The sequence below is a fragment of the Pseudorasbora parva genome, chromosome 17, assembly GCF_024679245.1.
Source record: "Pseudorasbora parva isolate DD20220531a chromosome 17, ASM2467924v1, whole genome shotgun sequence".
Classification (NCBI taxonomy): Eukaryota; Metazoa; Chordata; class Actinopteri; order Cypriniformes; family Gobionidae; genus Pseudorasbora; species Pseudorasbora parva.
The window spans coordinates 20,968,578-20,984,079 of NC_090188.1; the positions used below are offsets into that span (position 1 = coordinate 20,968,578).

Sequence of the window (15,502 nt, forward strand, 5' to 3'; positions counted from 1 at the left end):
GTGTATGTGTATATGTGTGTGTGTGTGTGTGTAAGGTATCTGGCGCCAAGATGTTAACAGTAGATCCCTTAAGTCTAGTAATTTGGGGACTTGTTTATTTGTTTGTGCATCACATCCAATAGATGCTCAATTGGACTGAGATCTGGGGAACTTGGAAGCCAAGTCAACACCTCAAACTCATTGTGCTCCTCAAACCATTCCTGAAACATTTTTGCTTTGTGGCAGGGTGTATTATCCTGCTGAAAGAGGCCACAGCCACCAGGGAAAACCGTTTCCATGAAAGGGTGTGCATGGTCTACAACAATGCTTAGATAGGTGGTACGTGTTAAAGTAACATCTACATGAATGGCAGGACCCAAGGTTTCCCAGCAGAACATTTCCCAAAGCATCACACACATCTCCACCGGCTTTCCTTCCTACCATAGTGCATCCTGGTGCCATGTGTTCCTCAGGTAATCAACGCACACAAAAGAAAACATGATTCATCAGACCAGGCCACCTTCTTCACTGTAAAAAATAAATAAAATTTGCTCCAATTTAAAATGTTCAAGTGACTGATCACATCAAAAATTTTAAGTTGGCGGAATTGAAATTCTGTGAACTGATGCAATTTAATTCACAGAAATTAAATTCGGCCAACTGAAAAATTTAGATGTGATCAGTCACTAGAAAATGTTAAATTGGAGACCTGATTTTTTTTTTTTTTAATTGTTCCATTGCTCCGTGGACCAGTTCTGATGCTCACGTGCCCACTGTTGGTGCTTTCGGCAGTGGAAAGGGGTGCATGGGCACCCTGATTGGTGTGCGGCTATGCAGCCCCATAAGCAAAACAAACTTCAATGCACTGTGTATTCTGCACCTTTCTATAAGCACTAGCAATAGCTTGGCCAACCTTCGCTCCTCATTTGCATCAATGAGCTTTGGCCGCCCACAATCCTGTCGCCAGTTCACCACTGTTCCTTCTTTGGACCAGTTTTGATATACACTAGGAGGAAAAAAATGTTCATTTTCCATACTGTAACTACTACTACTACACATTTTACATACTGTAACTACTACTACTACTAATTTACTACTGTAAATACTACATATAGCTGCATTTTAAAACATTTTCATGATTTTAAAATAATTTTTCATGTGGTAATATATATTACACATGCATCTCTGCACTGATATAATACTAGTAGATGAGTAGCATCCTAAACTGTGGTCAAGCCGTACCATATAATCTACTTTCTAACATACACACCAGCATTAATATGGAGCATGTGTAACGGCCTGACCCCTAACAACAGTTTCTCTCCTGTGTGTGGGTGCCTGGGGCTTCTTCGGCCCCCGAGGAGCCCCTTCATTAATCGGCCTCGTTCTGGGGGAGGTACTTAATGCACACACACGACAATTGACGGGGCTGTAATTGCGTTGTCAGGGGCCAAAAAACAAGCTTGCTCCTCCAAACAGACATCTGGCAAGGAGGCAGAGAAAGCCATGTTGTTAGGAGAGGGAGAGCGAGGCAAGACAAATAAAATTACTGCTTGGGTTGTGAGATCGGTGGGAGCCCAGCCTGCCTAATCTCACCAATGGGAGAGCACGCCTGTTGTAACCCAATTACAGGAGCATAAGCAATTTGTTAGACACTTCACATAATGTAACAATTTCCCAATAAACTCTGACTTGTAATAACATTGCTGAGTGAGTGCATAAATTCTAAAGGAACGAAGGAGAGCTGGATGCCACAGCTGCGGGCAGAGAGTTAGCAGCATCAGCAAGATCTCTCACATTTACACTCCAAACTGCTTCCAGTTTTTGAGCTATTCTGATAAGGATGAGGATAGAGTAAACAGAATTATGGTTTTCAGCCGAATACTCACCATAAAAGACAGGATCTCAGGGGGGTTTGTACACACTAAGACCAATCAAGTGCCAATCCAAAGAGTAATGTAGGAAGCGTAATACATGCAGTCTAAAGAAAACAGTAAATGTATTGACTTTGGTATCAAGTCGGTACTGAAATTTTAAAAATGTGATGCGCTGAGCGGAATCGTAAACACCTCTGATTGCCCATTGTGCCCATGCGCTCATCAAATATGTCTGTGATTGACTACAATGATCAGCGCTTCAAAAACATGTTGAAAATATACATCAATGTTGCTCTTCACTGAGCGCTTGCATAGATACACACAGGAGCATTCGAAAGCAGACATCCATCAATGGACTGGTCCACTGATAAGACGCCTGCTTGTGCTTTCAAACACCCCCATGCATTGATCAGTGTACTATTTACAGAGATATCCGATGAGCAATCGGCCAATCAGAGGTGATTAAGAATCTGCTCAACAGCGGTACCAAAATGGGTACTTTTGACAACAGTACATTACACACCAACTTAGAACTACATTAAGAGACTAAACTGAATATAATGAAAAGATGGGGGCGCCATTGTTTTTATTCAACTTAATTGACCTCAAAAGCAGTTACTTGATAGTTATTGACCCTAACTATTGTATAACCCAACTCATCATCATAAATTCCATTTATGATGGGTTGGGTTATACAATAGTTAGGGTTGTACTGCTAAGTAATAAAAAAATGTTTGTGTCAATGTTAAACATGCTATCACTAAAAATAATATGACTAAGATTAGCTTACATGTAATAATAATAATGTATTTTGTATATGAATAGACATTATAGTACATCTACTGTTCAAAAGTTTGGCGATGGTACGTTTTTTTAATGTTTTTAAAAGAAGTTTGTTATTTCTTAGGCTGCATTTATTTGATCAAAAATACAGTAAAATAAGAATATAGTGAAAGCATTTATTGACTTAATTTGTTTAATGCATCCTTATCAAATAAAACAATTTCTTTAAAAATGTATATGTATTTATCTATGTATATTAAATAATATCATACTTAATTTCCAATATTTATAACTCAAGGTCATGGAAAACTCACATACTGATAAAAAATATTAGTTGAATTCATAATCATTTTAGATAAAAGCAAAGTGAAGTTGCTCTTATGGAAATATACCCTGCTCAGTCTGTAGGGAGCAGGCAGGATCCATGTGAATTGGTAGACAGCTATTGATTGTAACTCACAGGCCACACACACACACACACACACACACACACACACACACACACACACACACACACACACACACACACACTATTTATACAATTACAAGCAAGCTATTTTATGCACATAAACAGAAAGAGGACTACTAATGTTCAGAATTCTTTTACATTTGCAAAATAGTGTACTTTACTTTACTGTACTGTAACGTGACATTTCCGAGTGAAAAAGGATTTCCATAATAAAACCTTATGAGTGGTATTTGATGTTATCCATTGAGAATTGATTGGAATGTGGACATTATATACTAGAACATTTTCTCAACATTTGTGACTCCAAGGCCCTATTTATCCAAGACAATATTTAAAGATTCCAGTCTGCTAGTATGTACCTCTGGAACTTCTGTTGTAATAAAAATAAATAAACCCAATGATGCAAGTTTAATGTTGTACATCTTAAAGTGTTTTGCTTTTAGTATTTTAATTAAGATAGTTATTATAATGGAATATAAATCATTTTAAGACTTATTGGGCCCCCGCTGGAAATTCGCTGAGGCCCCCTAGTGAGTCCCACGCCTCCTGGTTGAAAACCACTGCGCTAGAAGGAAGGCAGGCCAAATGAGTTTGCTAAATCAATACCAAAATATATTTTCAGTAACTAGTCATCTTTTCAATTGCCCGAGTGGCCTAAATGACTTCCGTATAAAGGAAAAGTTGTTTCAGTGGAAGTGTGAGCCAAGAATCTGAAACCAAACAATTGGTTTATTCAGAATAAAACGGAGATTAATTGTTCAAGTCCAGCCGCACTAATTGACAGTCAGTGGGTTCATTTTGATGTTTATATGGCATCTGTGACAAAGTCACATCTGAGCAATTGATATATATTTTCTCATAAAATCTCACAATAATATTAGCTAAAAGCCCATAATTCTGTGGGTGACATATGTACTGGCTGCAGCTCAACACAGTTTGGCACAAAGTAAGAGAGGAAGCAGGATAGAGAGAGAGGCCATTCCCCTGTGAGTGAAAGCAAGCAGTCAAGGTCGGAGGAGATCAGGATGGGGTTAATGAAATGATGACAGCAGGGGTGAGAGGGAAAACTCCAGTGGTAATTTACAAGCCTCTCCCCTGTAGGGCTGAAGGTTACACTGGGCCCTGTCGGGGAAAAAGCAGGAGAATGGGACAATGCGATGGATCTACACCATACTTCATACCCCAAGGGCTGACACACATACACATGCATACCCATAAATGAATCAATCAAACAACTCAAATTAATGCAAGATACTCAGGAAAGAACTTATATTGTAACTATGACTTTTGAAATAAATGAGTGTGTTCATAAATTAGAGAGAGGATTCTTTAACCTTGTAAAGCCTGACATGAAATAATCGACAGAAAAATCTACATTTCTGAAATGGAACACTAAACAGATTACTGAACCTTGTCTTTTGTTGAGTATCATATTTGATACATCAGTCTTTAATGGCTCATGTACTGTGACATATGAGAATATGGAGCTCATACTCGAGGAGGAAAAAAACATAAATTTTTTAGTGCAGTTTCTGATATTTATATGGCAAAATCAAGTTGAAATTGTGATAGCTTGTAATGTGACTACTGCATATGCATATATAAATACTAGTAGCTTGACACACTAAATCTCCTAGTAATATGTCTTAGTGAGATGATATTTAAACGATTTGTTTTATGATCAAAGCTCTAAACATCCCTCAAATGCCTCATGAGTCATGTACCATATTTGACTATATTTTCTATGATATTTTAACATTATTTTTTAAAGAAAAAAACGTAAGATGTAAAACGTAAGAAAGAAACGTATAAATCAAAGTAAACTTAATGTTGCTACGGTCTAGCAAGTGTTAAAATATTAAGTATAAAATTTACTCATAGGGTTACTTCATAAATGTCCGTAAAGATTTCACACCAAAAAGAATTAGAATTATGCAAAACTACAGTGGTTCTGCTATAATTTTATGAAGCGCCTAGAATAGTTTTTACAAAAAAACTAATTAACGACTTATATAGTGATAGGCCGATTTCAAAACATAGCGTTGAAGCCTCGGAGCATTATGAATCAGCGTACTGATTCATGATTCGGATAATGTGCCAAACTGCTGAAATCATGTGACTTTGGCGAACGGAACCATGAATTGATACGCTGATTCATTAAGCTCAGAGGCTTCAGAAAACTGTTTTTTGTAAATCAGCCAATCACTATATAAGTCGTTTTAATAAAAACAATACAATAAAAACAAAATGATTGTAGAGCCACTGTAGTGAGATGGGCTTTGTAACGACATCTTTAGTGCCTTTGATGGGTCTTGAGAGAGGAAAAGATATTGGTGTCAAGGGAGGCCTTTCTGAGCTATCTGATTCCAACAAAAATATCTTAATTTATGTTCCAAAGATGAACAGAGGTCTTACGGGTGTTGAACAACATGAGGGTAAGTAATTAATGACAGAATTTTCATTTTTGGGTGAACTAACACTAAAATCGTTCATGTGCCTACAGTGGTTCAACCTTAATTTCACAAAGTATCTGTGCCAGTCTCTTAAACAGTTTGCATTGTAAAAACAATCATCACCACACGCATGCGTCATGGTGCTCACATGAGCATCACTGCCATAGAACTCGAAAGTGCTGCATTTACCATGTAAAATGCATAAGAGGCTGTCACAGACAAGACAAAATTGTTGAATAAAGTCATTATTTTTGTTTGGTTTCATGCTCAAAATGTATTTTTGCCACTTCATAAAATTAAGGTTGAACCACTGGAGTCACATGGACTTTTTTACAATGTTTTTACTACCTTTCTGGGCCTTGAAAGTGTTAATTACATTGCTGTCTATGGAGAGGTCTGAGAAATATCTTAATTTGTGTTCCGAAGAGGAAAAAAGGTCTTACGGGTTTGGAACTACATGAGGGTGAGTAATTAATGACACAATTTTACAGTTTTGGCTACACTAACCCTTTAATACCTTAAAAAAAGCTCTCTACATCCATGGAAATTCAAATTTCACATAAAACTACACCATATTTGGCACGATTTGAAAACAACACGGAAGCTCTCCACTTGCATTGCTAATCCTATTACATTGCGACACAAGTAAAAGCCTGGATGTAAGTGATCGTTGTAATTAGAGTGCTTTAAATTACAGCCCTAATTCCAGACGATGTCCCTCACCATTCATATGCTGCTGACCACGCTAGAAATTCCTCCCTGATGGGACTCCTGGCTCTGTCATAAAACTATCGGAGGTGTAATCTTCAACTGATTTACCTGCCGTTTCCTCACCACCGCCCAATAAAAAGGGCGAGACCGCCGAGGTTTCGTGGGGCTAGTTTGTGATTAGGGATGCATAACCATATCCTGCTTTGATCGTTTCCATGCCTTATAACTTCTTGCATATATAATGCGAGGGACTCGGGAGACAGACAGAGTGCAGTGTAAGCAGGGAGGATTTGGGAGCAGCGCTGGGCTGCGGTCTTAATCTGGCTCTGGAGACAAAGCGTTTATGATGTACATCATTGGCTGAAGTAGAGAAAGAACTAATTATAGTCATCCCGCATGACACATCCTGAGGTATTGACCATTTGTTCTTTTTGGTTAGATGGGGTACTAAGCACCCAAAGAGCAGCTCTCAACTGTCCGAGGAAAGCTGATGAGTGCGTTAAAAACAACAAGAACTCTTATGAGAGACAAGCGGATGAAGTTGCTGACTACGGCAAAGTCGACAAATTAGACCCCAGTTTTTTTTACTCATTTGTTTCCAGGGTAATACTTTTCAACCTGGCTAGAGCGTAATGTTTTCCGCTCTGCCATTTGGATCAGCAATCGCTACTGTTCTTGTTCACGGAAAGTTCAAGGCATTATTCACGAAGTAAAACTGTGACACTGACATTAAAGTATAAATGGATGTGTACTCTCTTCCACCACTCTCTGAGGTGGAGATAATGAGATGCTATATCACCATGATGGAGGGAGGGGAAATCTGATTAAGATGTGTTTGCATCCAACGTCTCAACTAACTGCGAAACTCATAAAACGCATTTGCTGTCTCCCCCATAACTAATGGCTGGTTTTCACGGCTTTGACAGCGAGCCGTGTGTGTTATTTTGTCCGGGTATTATAATAATAATGAGAGCAAATTAGAACAATCAATTTCCATGGGTGGTTCTTGATTGGGGATGATGGGCAATATGGCACTGGGTAATCCATCTTCCCGGCCCTGTCTCATTAATGGCTGCGTCGCCGCGACAACAGCCAATGGCTGTGCGGCGCTATGGAACACATGGGGGCACCATTCTGTGAGCCTATGTTCAATTAGCGGTGGCAGCGATAAACAGAGTGATGTATGCAGGCTCGCAGATGCGGTAGCTCGGGTTTAGAGCCTTTTAAAGCCCCTGTATGTATCCTCTGTGCCTCGACACACTCACATGAGCTTGTGCGATGCCCTCGCTGAATGTGTGCTAAACAGCAGTCAGCCAACAGTACTACTTATACAGGGAGCACTCGAAAATACAGATTCTTGCATTACAGCAAGAGTAGGAGAATTCCATGTGCCATCCAATTTCACAGTGCTTTTTTGTAACTGGGAGCTTTTTATGTAAATGAGATAGCCACAAGGGGAGCTTCAATGGGTCTTAACAGGGCTTAACAGGTCTATACTAACAAGGATGGTACTTTTTTCCCCATCAAAACACGGCTGACCACATAAAAATACACATATATATATATATATACTATATATATATATACTATAGATTTATATATATAAAAAAATTATATACTTATATATATATATATATGCAGAACTGAACCAATTTTATTTTTCAATAGTCTAGTCTGTGAATATTAAACCACATAAAGACTTTTTAAATATGAATCCTGCATATTCTGTGTGTCTTTGTGTAAACAAATGGTGCAGATGTTTCCATTACCAGAGTCACATAGTTGCACGCACAGACACACACACACACACACACACACACACACACACACGTTTGTTTTTGTGACATATGGGGACATTCCATAGGAGTAATGGTTTTTATACCGTTCAAACCGTATTTTCTATCCCCTTACACTGCCCCTACCCCTAAACCTACCCATCACAGGAAACATTCTGCATTTTTACTTTCTAAAAAAAAAAAACTCATCCTGTATGATTTATAAGCATTTTCAAAAGTGAGGACATGGCCAATGTCCTCATATTTCACCCTCTCCTTGTAATACCTATGTCATACCAATATCATTATACACATTTGTGTCCTCATATGTCACAAAAACATGCCCACACACACACACAAAGAGACACACAGAAAGAAGCATGCATGACGCTTGCGATTTCAGTCTCTGCCGCCTCACTATGAGGACATGAATGCATGAACTTTTCCTCCAGAGCCACTCTGAGTCACTTTCACAAGCATTTTACCGTTTTATTTGAGAAAAACTAATCGTCATATCATAAACTCAAAGTTAAAGTTTAATTTGACAAAAATATATTACTGTTGTACAGTAGAATTTAGATCTCAATGTATTAATAATCCTGACACTAATAATAAGCGGCTAATACATAATCAAAACTTTATTTAAAGGAATAATCACAACAACAAAAAAAAACGTTTTATTTTAACAGTACAGCTCATTGCAAATTGTTTGACAAAACAGTTTGTTTAATTTCATATGATTAAAAGATCAAATAAATTAATGTTTTCTGTATTTATTTGATAACCAGAAAATAAACAATGCATAATTTGTGAGGGAAAAAAAGTAAAATATATCAATTTAAATAAACTCTTAAAATGGAATGCAAAAAAAATATATATATATCGATTTCTAAAGGATCATGTGACACTGAAGACTGGAGTAGTAATGACTGCTGAAAATTCATTTTTAAATTACATTTTAAAACATATTTTTAAAAAGAATTGTTATTTTACAGTGTAATCATATTTCACATTACAATATTTAAATTGTATTCTCACATACAGCTCAAATTCTTCCACATCACTAGATACAGCTAGGTGAATGAGGTGTGATTTTTAACAATGACTGGCTATAAAGAAAGACTAAAGGACAGAAGAGATCGCCATTGATCTGGAGAAATCTAACCTGCTGTCAGCTTGTGAGTAGCTGTCCCTGATTACATTCATCAGAGAATAAGCCATAGAGGGAAAGGATATTAGGTTTCAGGGGCAGCCATCAATCTAAGTCATTCTTAACCTGATCAAGTACACAACACTCTCCAACCCAACATTACAAGAACACACCAACAGCAATCAACTAGGCCGGCTCAATCTATACTCCAGGGACACATGTGCTAGCATGAGGATTGAGAAGTGAAGGAGGAGGAATGATGAGCAGTTTTCTATATATTTACTCCACCAGTGCCATAATATAACAGAACAAAAGATTTGATTTGGGAAGTTTGACTAGGTAAAGTCTTGTCAGCCCACAAGGTCAGCTTTCTCTAAAATCTCAGAGTTACATCTTAATTCTCCGCTCTCACGGTCCCTCGCCTCGCTGCTTGCCACACACACATACTATGTAACTCAATTGTCCAGTCTATTCTCTACTGCGTGAACCTAAAATTTTGACTTTACGTAACTTAAAATCATTCAGTTATCGCAAGCCATTGCGATCAATGTTCCCTCTAAGCTGCACGCAGCCTAGCAGAAAGAATCAAACGGCACACAGACGCGAAATATGTGGAGAAATCCTTTTGATTGTAGTTTAAATGAGAAATAATTGAGGTGCTCTGTTCAGTTGCTATAGAGTTAGTATCGCTTGTGTTAGAATCGATAAATGCAGTTTACAGGTTTCATAGAAAGAGAATGATGTCGCGTGTGAGCGTCAGTGAGTCATGTATGCGGTCCATATAGCTCAAGAGGCAACGTGAAGAGCTAATACCGGTACGTGAAATAAAACGCCATCATGTTTTAAAGAAGAGTGGTTGGAATAAGGGGTGTTAGTAATGGGGCACAACATGGTAACAAATCAGACATTTACAATGCAGCGATTGGCTGGTGTCAAGACAACGTAATGACATCATATAATTTAAAAAAGTCACCTGGCAAATTTTTTTTTGACAAATTAAAAAAAGAAAAAACACGATTTCTGCCAGGACCTTTATAAGGAAACATCCAAATGACCAACCTAACATAAAAGTTAGATAAATTATATGTGCTCTGTTTTTGCCCAATTATTTATATTCACTATTTTATAGTATTTGTACACCCTTTACATTTTTATTTTTAACATTGTAATTCAAATTTTTTTCCAATTTGAAGCAGATTTGTCACGTGACAGTATTAATTAAGGTTTCTTAAGGGTCAAGATCAAATTATCTGCTCCCATATCCCTTATCTTACTCCCATAATATCCGTCATCATCACTCAAATTTAATGCACGATGAAAATTAACTGCACAAAGTGTGTAAACCTCCAATACAACTATAAAGTAATAATTCCATCACAAATAATTCTCTCAATCAAGTGATTGTGCCTATAGTAGCCTATTATACACACCTTTTACATTACATTATAATATTATTTTCAAATAAACTTTTATATTATTATTATTTAAAATTAGTATTGCCCCTGGGTCCAGTTTTTCAAAAGTAATCCACTAGGATTTTGGATAACGGATTGGATCAAATCTTGAAAATGTGTTTTTCAAAAGAAAAAACGGATTATATAATCGGATTAGATCACGTAATCCAATCTTGGTTTTGATCAGGATCAAACCTTTAGTTTGGGTTTTTCAGAACTTTTTTGTAGGATTTGGATCACTTTGATCCAAAAAATCTGGATTAAACTGATCCCATCAGAAGGGTGGATTCAGCGTGGATTTCATGGCCAAAATGTAATGAAAACTTTAAAAATGTATCAAATAATACTTTATTTGGATCATGCAATATCTTACAAGATATCCTATTTATTCTTTAGGTTTTAATTTGATTTGTTCATCCGTCAGACTACAGTGATTAGGTAGGCTTTAACGTATTCTCCCATTCAGATAGGCCTACAGCAAAGTAGAAAGAGTTTGGCCTCATAAAATAATCCCCAAACAGCTGTCAAAATTGACCAAAAACAATACATTTTATTCTGTCACTGATATATATATATTCATCACAATCGAAAATATTTTTGTTTTTAGAATATTTATTAGTGATGCAATGATTACAGTACATCTATACTTGATACTTGTTTTAAATATCCTCAATGCACAGTGTTTGTGTTGTAGGTCTCAGATGAGCGGACTGCTGGAAGAGGATGGGGTGGGGTTTTTCTTGTTTTGTTTTTTTAATGTGTGTGTTTTCATTTCAAATAATAATAAACTTATATTGACCTCACACTGGCTATTCTACTTGTTGCTCTTTACATTTAGTTCTACATTGTGATTTCCTATCATGTTTGAGCACTGGTTATCCAGATTTAGTGATCCTGAAAAGTTCCTATCTGGATCAGATTGATCCAATCCGATGTTGCTTTAAAAAACTGGCTCCAAAAGTAACCTGGATTAAGTGATCACGGATCGCACAAAAAGGATTACTAAATCCGGATAAATTTTATCCGGATTAAACCTTTTGAAAAACCGGGCACTATTGCACAAAACTAGGATAAGGGATTAAGCCAGGATATCTTGGTGATCCTGGCTCGATTTTTCCACTAATATACAGTTATCTTTCGTTATCGTTATTGTTCTTGGTGTGAGTGTGCCTTCAAGTTACGTTAACACGAGAACGGTGTACTAAATTTTGCATACAAATGACAAGATCACCAAGATATCCTGGCTTAATCCTTTATCCTAGTTTTGTGCAATAGGCCCCTAGTTCAGTAAAGAACTTTTGTAATAAAGTAGCAGTGGCTGGGACAGATTTTAAGTATCACCTCAAGATCACCTGTTGCTATGACAACAAGTCCGGGATGAGCCTTGAAGAACCAAATAATCCAAGATTATGCCAAATTGTCAACCATCAAATCCAGCTAACTGAGTTAGCGATGTACAAAGAACGGACCCCTGGTCTGGCATAAATTGTTTTTGCTCAAGTGATCAAAATGTCCGGCTAATAGAGAAAAGTATTGTATTGATTTTCTCTAAATTTTGATTAAATAAAAATAACAACAACAAGAAAACATGACAAAAATAAACAAAAATCAGGAACAGATTGGAGATTAAGTCTGATTGCTCCAATACTTTAATTTACCATGTTACACATTACTGTAGTATTCAGTGCTAAAACAGTAATCATTTCAAAAGATCTAGAAGTCGTGAATGTGATGCAACGATAGGGTGATTTTAAATTTCGTGCATACTTTAAAGATGCAGTCTGTAACTTTTTGGGGGTTAAAAATCCATTTGAGCAAGTACATAACCAGTCAGTGTTCAAAACTATTTTCTTACCTTAGCATGAGTCTAATTTTAGTGGTACTGGTGGATTTCTATGTGAAATTCGAGCATGTCTTTGCGTCACTACATCTTTGAGTCTTTTGAATAGTATCACGTGGGGATGCATCACATGCCTTTTTTTCACAGCAGCTGGAATAATTAAATTTCTTATTTTGATGGCGGATTGTCATTCAGAAAGGCCCAAATGACAAAAATCAGATGACAACTGGAGATTCACCCGTAGTTCAAAACAAAAGATTTGACTGTACGAAAATTGAAAACTACAGGTAACGCTAATACACACTAAATACATAGTCACCCAATGCTGATGTTGTTAACATTAACAATTTAAGAACAAAGTACTAATAATAATTTGGATGGTTTGATGTGAGCCAAGCGATCATTAGATTTAATCACTGTTGGTACTTTGATTTATTGTAATGGTTTTTTTCACGATTGGTAAGAACAAAAATGCAGGGAAAATTCTTATTTTGGTCATACTTCCAAGATGTAGAATCTGTGATTCCGAAGTAACGTTACACACCGGTACGGTGACTGAATGCCAGCCAGCCATAGCCTGACAAGCCAGACCCACATCAAGATATTTGGTCTGGAAACTCACCATTGACAGGGCTCACCATGCACAGCGTGCACGCAATTGGATAGCGCTACAACCAACCAGAGCAACGAAGGTAAAGCAGAGCTAGTTGAAAGATTAAACTTTCGCCGTATCCAGTCGGCAAAACTCAGAACACATCTTCCCTTCTTAAGAATGACTTCAGTGCCGTTCTTTGTTCTTTTCTCAGAGAAAAGCTTAACTCCAAGTGAGTTGCGGTCAAAGCTGATTCAAAAGACCGCCAATCGCCAGTTTCTGTGTTTACTAGAAGCACGCAAACGCAACTCGGCCGTCATTATGTTAAGCCCCGCCCACCGACTCTATACACGATGTGATTGGCCCGACCAGAGTTTGGCGTTCACAGCTCAGAAGTTTATTGAAAGTTGCTAGACGACACTCGTGGCAGATTAGATTTGCTGCCGCTAGGGTGCGTCTAGATTTCTACGCTAAGCCAGCCACACTCACTCCTCAAAACATTAATTTGCGCTGAGGAGCCATGCCGATACACAACCCACGTCAAGATGATAATTCCGCAAATAACTACAATTCCAGGTTTCAAACAGAAATGGCGACATAGGCAAAACTTCCGGACTGAAGCTTTAATGAAACATGAAAAAAAATTAAACTGGATGAAAAAGAAAACAAAATGCAAGATATGCATAGTGGGGAGTCTGGGGACATCACAAAAACAGCAAACCCGTCATCTCTCAAACATCAAAATTAATGCTGAGATACTGAAGACCCTGGTCCAAGCAGGCACTAATAAGACCCTGTAATGAAACCAAGCTAACAAAGTTCATATATTCATACAAAGAAGAGCCTTTACATTTTAAGTTTATATCTTCCTATTTGGTAGCCCCTAAGACATATGCTCTTTTCATGTATGGAGTATTATTTTAAAACATAAATGATTTTCACAAAGCAGCATGAGGTTGTTGACATGAGTCTTATGACAGATCAGTCAGATCCTGTAGGCCCTGAGGCAGACACAGGCCAGTGACGAAGATCTCTGGGACTTTCTTTGAGTTTCATGCATTAAAACGTATCATCATCATCACCACACTAACTAAAAATGATTATATCAGGGTTAACTTGTGACTCAAACTGTACATGTAACATTCGTTTGAAACCATTCATAACCTGAATAAGAGATGAAGAACATGTGAGCCAAGAATGTCTGTTTCATTATAGTATTCACAAAAGTGTTTAGAAAAATACACTTTTTAAAAAAGTACATTTTGAAGTGCACTTTACATCTCATGAGGCCATGGGAGAGGATCTATAAATGGCAGTGAAACGACGCACCTGACACATGATAGTGACAACATGGTGGATGTGCATCTGAATTTCATTCAACTAAACACAGTCACACTAAATAAACATACTTTTTTTTACCATTTCAAAATTATTTTTAAACAAAAAGTATTACCTACAGTATGCCGCAAGTCTTCTTTATACTGGCAATGGTTGGTTGGCCACACCTTACCATAATACCCCATTCGTGCCCAATCCTGCCATGGCCCATGACGAGCCTTCACACTGAAAACACAGAGACAACAGTACACATGAAAAGGCTCTCTAAATATAGAGCTGAATGGGGAAAAAGTTATCAGAAGGTCTGTCCAAAAACTAATGCTGAATATAGTGAACTGTGGACTGTCTGACCAGAATTCTGATGATAGCCAAGTCCATGAAGCTGAAGCAAAAGACCCAGAGGAACAATGACACATTACGGTTACCCCACTCCTCGGAAGTATGGTATGAAATTGACTTTAAATTTTAATTATCTGTTAACGTTTATCAGCGCTTGGCAGACAGATAATTCTTAATATTAATATATATATATACCTGTTTGTATTTTATTTTCATATTTTGTTGACTTTCTCTGAAAACCTAAAACTGATGTTTTCAGAGGGAGGGATTAGCTATGATTAACATGATGATTTTGATTAAAAAAAAAATATATATATATATATTATATAGGCTATAATATCAGTAAAAAGGGATTTCAGAGGAAGTTCTTGCATAACTTAGTTTGTAGAACTATAGGCAAACTAATTAGCTCCCAATTATTTATTCATCAACTCTAAACACCAAACCGTTTATGAATATCGCCTTTTTGCTCCCCGTTGTCTTTTCTTTTTTTTAGATTACTTACTATAGGATTCTCCGTAGTCCCTTCACTCTAGTGACCGCAGACTTTGTAAATTCACTTAGCTAATTGATTTCAGCAGGAATCACGTTGTTGACTGTCATGTGATTGTACAAGCTTGGCCTTGTTGAGAAAAGCGCGCGCCCTGGTCGGAAGTGCATCGCGGGATGCGCGCGTGCAACACAGGACAGGACTGATGAGATGAGAGGCCGCCTCGCTGTCAATCATACGATGTTTTGTCTG

At 37.4% G+C, this 15,502-nt stretch overlaps 1 long non-coding RNA gene across 1 annotated transcript in view; it reads right to left on the reverse strand.

Moving 5' to 3' along the window:
* LOC137044908 (uncharacterized) overlaps positions 1 to 15,382 on the reverse strand; it is a 42,230-nt gene extending 26,848 nt beyond the window's left edge. Inside the window, exons 1-2 of the long non-coding RNA XR_010898650.1 lie at positions 15,266 to 15,382; positions 14,537 to 14,646 (exon numbers count right to left, since the gene is read on the reverse strand). This is a non-coding gene — a long non-coding RNA (uncharacterized lncRNA). The remainder of the gene's footprint in view (positions 1 to 14,536; positions 14,647 to 15,265) is intronic.
* Between the last annotated feature and the right edge of the window lie 120 nt (positions 15,383 to 15,502).